Source organism: Heptranchias perlo, unplaced genomic scaffold (genome assembly GCF_035084215.1).
Source record: "Heptranchias perlo isolate sHepPer1 unplaced genomic scaffold, sHepPer1.hap1 HAP1_SCAFFOLD_296, whole genome shotgun sequence".
Classification (NCBI taxonomy): Eukaryota; Metazoa; Chordata; class Chondrichthyes; order Hexanchiformes; family Hexanchidae; genus Heptranchias; species Heptranchias perlo.
In genome coordinates, this window is record NW_027139308.1 from 137,501 (window position 1) to 145,000 (window position 7,500).

The following is a 7,500-nucleotide window of genomic DNA, read 5'->3' on the forward strand; positions in this document are numbered from 1 at the left end:
GGGGGGGGATGACTTTCTGCTGCAGATTAATTGGCATGAAGGAAAGTCTCCCCTCCTGAGCGTAAAGCTCCACCCTCACCACCACCACCACCGCCTTTTCCTCCCCTTGACAAACGGACAGACAGACAGTCAGACAGTCAGTCCAGTTCGGGAGCGCAGCTTTCATTAAGCAATGGCGTTTGTGACAACTCATCGTCTGACAGGTTGATGATTTCCCCACACGCCTCCTGCCGAATAAAAGGCTCACCCTCCCGGACACTACCCCCAGAATCACCCCCCCCCCGGGGTGAATATTAAGCCCGAGAACACCGACTGTAACCAACCGCAGTGAAAAGTTGAAGTGGCAACTCATTAACCAGATTTATTTTGGGCAACTCATTAACCAGATTTTTTGTTCATTTGGTTTATGAGTTGCCAAGTGTAAATCTGGTTAATGAGTTGCCACTTCAACTTTTCACTGCGGTTGGTTACAGTCGGTGTTCTCGGGCTTAATATTCGCCCCAGGGGGGGTGTATAGCGGGCGATGGCCGGTGTGGAGTGCGTTTTTTGGGGGTTGATTTTCACTTTGCCTCGCTGGTGGAATTTGTGGGAGGCAGGCAAGGGGATTGGTGTGGGCTGGTGGGCGGCAAGGGAGATGCTTGCTTCGGGGTGTTATCCTCACTTTGGTCCGCTGGTGAGAGTAGGCAGCGGCAGGCAGGCAGGCAGGCAGGCAGGCAGGCAGGCAGGCAAGTGTGATGTAGTGTGGGGTGCAGTGCAGTGCGGTGCAGTGCTGCCCTGTCGTTTATGAAAGGTTGTAATGACACTGCTTTGCAGCTGACCATGTCCACTGATTTGTGACGCCCGTATGGAGGCTGATATCTCAGGAGGGCCGAGGCCGATTTCCTCCGGGGACGGCTCGTCGCGTGCGGCAGGACGAGGCGCAGCGGACGGTACCGAGCGCTCGGAGGTGCGGCGCTGCCCGCCGGAGGTACAGCGAAAGGCTGCAAACCGCTTTCCGCCTGCTAACTCGGCGGCCGTCAGACCGACCGACTCCGCTTTACCACCGGAGCTAGAGTCGGGCAAGGGGCACCGAAGGGTACCGGAAGGATCGCGTTCGCACGACGGGAAGTCGACTAGCGGGCCGCCGAAAGCGAGCCGGGGGCCCCCGGTTTTTCTGTCCCACCTGGAGACTGATATCTCAGGAAGGCCGAGGCCGATTTCCTCCGGGGACGGCTCGTCGCGTGCGGCAGGACGAGGCGCAGCGGACGGTACCGAGCGCTCGGAGGTGCGGCGCTGCCCGCCAGAGGTACAGCGAAAGTCTGCGAACCGCTTTCCGCCTCCTCTCACCGCACGGCTCTCCTTTTCACCCACTGGCGGATTTTCACCCTCCGACTGCTCGCTACCGTCCGCTGCGCCTGGTCCGGGCCCTGTCCATTGTCATGTTAATGGCAGGGCGGGGCAGGACTGCTTTCACCAGGAACCCGGTTTTCTGGGTCAGAGGTTCCAGGGGACCTGTTTTGTGCGGACTTCCCTGTGTCCGTCCCTCCCTGCCTGCCTTCCCCCCAGGACTTCCTTCTGAACACCTTTGTCGTTTGAGCGAGGGCCAAAAGCCTGCCTGTGAAAGGGAAGGATCAGCCGGTCAGCCCCCTGTTGGTCGCTGCTGCCAGTGCAGCAGGCGTGCGTGTGTATTCGGCCTCGTGTCCAGGTCCCTCAGGGACTTGAGGCAACTCTCCCCGGTGGTCTCGTGGTCAGGACCGGGCTTCGAATCCCGGTCGGGGGGGATGACTTTCTGCTGCAGATTAATTGGCACCTCTGAAAGAAAGTCTCCCCTCCTGAGCGTAAAGCTCCACCCTCACCACCACCGGCGCCTTTTCCACCCCTTGACAAACAGACAGACAGACAGACAGTCAGTCAGTCCAGTTCGGGAGCGCAGCTTTCATTTGGAAGCAGACCCTGCTTGTTTAAAGTCAACGACGCCAAGTTATTTTGCACTTTGAATTATATCGCTCCGTGCGAGCGGCACTCAGCCTTGGAGAAGAAAAAAATACCACTGAGCTGAGAAAGTTCTTTTTAAAACGGTTTCCTTCCACAGCAGCTCTGAGTGAGAGAGAGAGAGAGAGAGAGATATCAGCTTTATTCTCAGTAATAACACACACACACACACACACACACACACAGAGACACTGGGAAAGAGCTGTTTTTCCTTTTGAATATCTCCCCACGGGGAGCTGCACCGTTCCCAGAAACACTGCAATACTGGGTCGATGCGTAGAGTGGACAGAGCAAGCCCCTAGTCCATCTCCCTGTTCTAAAAATCAATTAAAAATAAAAGTACATAATATGTGTGTGTGTGTGTGTCGGTGTCAGTATCAGTCAGTGAGTCAGTGTCTCTCTCTCTCTCTCTCTCTCTCTCACTCAGAGCTGCTGTGGAAGGAAACTTTTTTAAAAAGAACTTGCTTATTGAAAGAAAGATGTGTCTCAAGCTGCCGGGCCCTGTCCATTCTCCTGTCAATGGCAGGACTGCTTTCACCAGGAACCCGGTTTTCTGGGTCAGAGGTTCCAGGGGACCTGTTTTGTGCGGACTTCCCTGTGTCCGTCCCTCCCTGCCTGCCTTCCCCCCAGCACTTCCTTCTGAACACCTTTGTCGTTTCAGCGAGGGCCAAAAGCCTGCCTGTGAAAGGGAAGGATCAGCCGGTCAGCCCCCTGTTGGTCGCTGCTGCCAGTGCAGCAGGCGTGCGTGTGTCCTCGGCCTCGTGTCCAGGTCCCTCAGGGACTTGAGGCAACTCTCCCCGGTGGTCTTGTGGTCAGGACCGGGCTTCGAATCCCGGTCGGGGGGGGATGACTTTCTGCTGCAGATTAATTGGCACCTCTGAAAGAAAGTCTCCCCTCCTGAGCGTAAAGCTCCACCCTCACCACCACCACCGCCTTTTCCTCCCCTTGACAAACAGACAGACAGACAGACAGACAGACAGTCAGTCCAGTTCGGGAGCGCAGCTTTCATTTGGAAGCAGACCCTGCTTGTTTCAAGTCAACGACGCCAAGTTATTTTGCACTTTGAATTATATCGCTACGTGCGAGCGGCACTCAGCCTTGGAGAAGAAAAAAATACCACTGAGCTGAGAAAGTTCTTTTTAAAAAGGTTTCCTTCCACAGCAGCTCTGAGTGAGAGAGAGAGAGAGATATCAGCTTTATTCTCAGTAATAATACACACACACACACACACACACACACACAGAGACACTGGGAAAGAGCTGATTTTCCTTTTGAATATCTCCCCACGGGGAGCTGCACCGTTCCCAGAAACACTGCAATACTGGGTCGATGCGTGGAGTGGACGGAGCAAGCCCCTATTCCATCTCCCTGTTCTAAAATTCAATTAAAAATAAAAGTAAATAATATGTGTGTGTGTGTGTGTGTGTGTGTGTCGGTGTCAGTATCAGTCAGTGAGTCAGTGTCTCTCTCTCTCTCTCTCTCTCTCTCTCTCACTCAGAGCTGCTGTGGAAGGAAACTTTTTTAAAAAGAACTTGCATATTGAAAGAAAGATGTGTCTCAAGCTGCCGGGCCCTGTCCATTGTCATGTCAATGGCAGGACTGCTTTCACCAGGAACCCGTTTTTCTGGGTCAGAGGTTCCAGGGGACCTGTTTTGTGCGGACTTCCCTGTGTCCGTCCCTCCCTGCCTGCCTTCCCCCCAGGACTTCCTTCTGAACACCTTTGTCGTTTAAAATAATAATAAATAATATGTGTGTGTGTGTCGGTGTCAGTATCAGTATCAGTCAGTCAGTCAGTGTCTCTCTCTCTCTCTCACACTCAGAGCTGCTGTGGAAGGAAACTTTTTTAAAAAGGACTTGCTTATTGAAAGAAAGATGTGTCTCAAGCTGCCGGGCCCTGTCCATTGTCATGTCAGTGGCAGGACTGCTTTCACCAGGAACCCTTCCCTGCCATTGCAGTGTTGATTTGGTCCTTATGCAAATTTTGGGGCGGAGCCAGCACACAAACGACCAATCACAGCAAAGTCCGCACTTTGCGAGCGCACGAGGTCGCGGCCAGCGTTCCAGTCCGCTCAGATCCAAATAAGCCCGAAAAGGAACACGCTCGATCTTAGCCAAAAGGCCGAGAAGCGATACCGCGCTCGATGCAAATTGATCTCGGGTCCTGTTTGCCCTCCCTCTTTGTTCTCTGGCTGCCGGTGTTGAAAGCAGTCTCGCAGCACTGCCGTTCTCTCCCACTCTGGCCACATTTTTTGCCACCGTTTCTAATTGCAACAGTGGATGAGTTTAAAGAAGTTGCCGTTTTTTCCTTTCTTGCCAGGATTGCTTGACAGATTGGTAAATTTGCCAGTAGGCCACCAATCAGATGGGGGAGGGTTGTGTCTCAACGGACCTCCGTCAGTCAGTCTCAGTCACTAACGAACTGCCGTGGAAGGAAACCTCTTTGACGTGACGTGTCTCACAATGAGCGAGCGAGTGAGATTGCAACGGCCAATTGAGAAAGAGGTGAGGTGCTGACAATCAGCAGCTCGTGTTGAAACATTCATTCCACGGCAGGCAAGACCAATCAAAAAAAATACTGCAGATGCTGGCTCGGCTCGGCTGGCTGGCTGGCTGGCTGGCTGGAAATGGGAAATAAAAACACAAGGCGTGTTAAAGGCTGGTTAAACTGTCGAAAGAAACAAGGCGTTAATGTTTCAGAAGCGCCTATTGAAAGACGTCTCTCAAGCTGCTCCCTGACTGGGCCCTGTCCGTTGTCATGTTAATCGCTGGTTAAACTGTCGGAAGAAACAAGGCGTTAATGTTTCAGAAGTGCCTATTGAAAGGTGTCTCTCAAGCTGCTCCCTGACTGGGCCCTGTCCGTTGTCATGTTAATCCCAGGGCGGGGGCGGGACTGCTTTGACCGGGAGACCTGTTTTCTGGGACGCAGGTGTGACATTCCAGGGAGGCACCTACTTTGTGCTGATTCGAAACGACCACGACAACGGCAACTTGCAGTTCTATATTACAACAACAACAACGCGCGTGTGGTAGTTGGGAGGGGCTGCGTTCGCGCTCTCCCCCCTGCATTGAAACTCAAAGTTCGATTTTCAATCCCATAGTCCACCAATCGGATGGGAGACGGTGTGTGTGTGTGTGTGTGTGTGTGTGTCAGTGTCAGTGTCAGTGTCAGTGTCAGTCTCTCTCTCTCTCTCTCTCTCTCTCTCACTCTTACTCAGAGCTGCTGTGGAAGGAAACCTTTTTAAAAAGAACTTGCATATTGAAAAAAAGATGTGTCTCAAGCTGCCGGGGCCCTGTCCATTGTCACGTTAATGGCAGGACGGGGCAGGACTGCTTTGACCAGGAGACCTGTTTTCTGGGACGCAGGTGTGAGATTCCAGGGGACCTGCTTTGTGCTGATTTCCCTGCCTCCCTCCCTTCCCCCCAGGACTTCCTTCTGAACACCTTTGTCGTTTAATCGAGGGCCAAAAGCCTGCCTGTGAAAGGGAAGGATCAGCCGGTCAGCCCCCTGCTGGTCGCTGCTGCCAGTGCAGCAGGCGTGCGTGTGTCCTCGGCCTCGTGTCCAGGTCCCTCAGGGACTTGAGGCAGCTCTCCCCGGTGGTCTCGTGGTCAGGACCGGGCTTCGAATCCCAGTCGGGGGGGGATGACTTTCTGCTGCAGATTAATTGGCATGAAGGAAAGTCTCCCCTCCTGAGCGTAAAGCTCCACCCTCACCACCACCACCACCGCCTTTTCCTCCCCTTGACAAACGGACAGACAGACAGTCAGACAGTCAGTCCAGTTCGGGAGCGCAGCTTTCATTAAGCAATGGCGTTTGTGACAACTCATCGTCTGACAGGTTGATGATTTCCCCACACGCCTCCTGCCGAATAAAAGGCTCACCCTCCCGGACACTACCCCCAGAATCACCCCCCCCCCGGGGTGAATATTAAGCCCGAGAACACCGACTGTAACCAACCGCAGTGAAAAGTTGAAGTGGCAACTCATTAACCAGATTTATTTTGGGCAACTCATTAACCAGATTTTTTGTTCATTTGGTTTATGAGTTGCCAAGTGTAAATCTGGTTAATGAGTTGCCACTTCAACTTTTCACTGCGGTTGGTTACAGTCGGTGTTCTCGGGCTTAATATTCGCCCCAGGGGGGGTGTATAGCGGGCGATGGCCGGTGTGGAGTGCGTTTTTTGGGGGTTGATTTTCACTTTGCCTCGCTGGTGGAATTTGTGGGAGGCAGGCAAGGGGATTGGTGTGGGCTGGTGGGCGGCAAGGGAGATGCTTGCTTCGGGGTGTTATCCTCACTTTGGTCCGCTGGTGAGAGTAGGCAGCGGCAGGCAGGCAGGCAGGCAGGCAGGCAGGCAGGCAGGCAAGTGTGATGTAGTGTGGGGTGCAGTGCAGTGCGGTGCAGTGCTGCCCTGTCGTTTATGAAAGGTTGTAATGACACTGCTTTGCAGCTGACCATGTCCACTGATTTGTGACGCCCGTATGGAGGCTGATATCTCAGGAGGGCCGAGGCCGATTTCCTCCGGGGACGGCTCGTCGCGTGCGGCAGGACGAGGCGCAGCGGACGGTACCGAGCGCTCGGAGGTGCGGCGCTGCCCGCCGGAGGTACAGCGAAAGGCTGCAAACCGCTTTCCGCCTGCTAACTCGGCGGCCGTCAGACCGACCGACTCCGCTTTACCACCGGAGCTAGAGTCGGGCAAGGGGCACCGAAGGGTACCGGAAGGATCGCGTTCGCACGACGGGAAGTCGACTAGCGGGCCGCCGAAAGCGAGCCGGGGGCCCCCGGTTTTTCTGTCCCACCTGGAGACTGATATCTCAGGAAGGCCGAGGCCGATTTCCTCCGGGGACGGCTCGTCGCGTGCGGCAGGACGAGGCGCAGCGGACGGTACCGAGCGCTCGGAGGTGCGGCGCTGCCCGCCAGAGGTACAGCGAAAGTCTGCGAACCGCTTTCCGCCTCCTCTCACCGCACGGCTCTCCTTTTCACCCACTGGCGGATTTTCACCCTCCGACTGCTCGCTACCGTCCGCTGCGCCTGGTCCGGGCCCTGTCCATTGTCATGTTAATGGCAGGGCGGGGCAGGACTGCTTTCACCAGGAACCCGGTTTTCTGGGTCAGAGGTTCCAGGGGACCTGTTTTGTGCGGACTTCCCTGTGTCCGTCCCTCCCTGCCTGCCTTCCCCCCAGGACTTCCTTCTGAACACCTTTGTCGTTTGAGCGAGGGCCAAAAGCCTGCCTGTGAAAGGGAAGGATCAGCCGGTCAGCCCCCTGTTGGTCGCTGCTGCCAGTGCAGCAGGCGTGCGTGTGTATTCGGCCTCGTGTCCAGGTCCCTCAGGGACTTGAGGCAACTCTCCCCGGTGGTCTCGTGGTCAGGACCGGGCTTCGAATCCCGGTCGGGGGGGATGACTTTCTGCTGCAGATTAATTGGCACCTCTGAAAGAAAGTCTCCCCTCCTGAGCGTAAAGCTCCACCCTCACCACCACCGGCGCCTTTTCCACCCCTTGACAAACAGACAGACAGACAGACAGTCAGTCAGTCC

General features: G+C 55.1%; 2 pseudogenes; both read right to left on the reverse strand.

Annotated features, from left to right (window-relative positions):
- Positions 1-2,202: 2,202 nt before the first annotated feature.
- On the reverse strand, positions 2,203-2,321 carry LOC137311072 (U2 spliceosomal RNA; annotated as a pseudogene).
- A 938-nt stretch (positions 2,322-3,259) lies between these two features.
- On the reverse strand, positions 3,260-3,376 carry LOC137311022 (U2 spliceosomal RNA; annotated as a pseudogene).
- Positions 3,377-7,500: the final 4,124 nt, after the last annotated feature.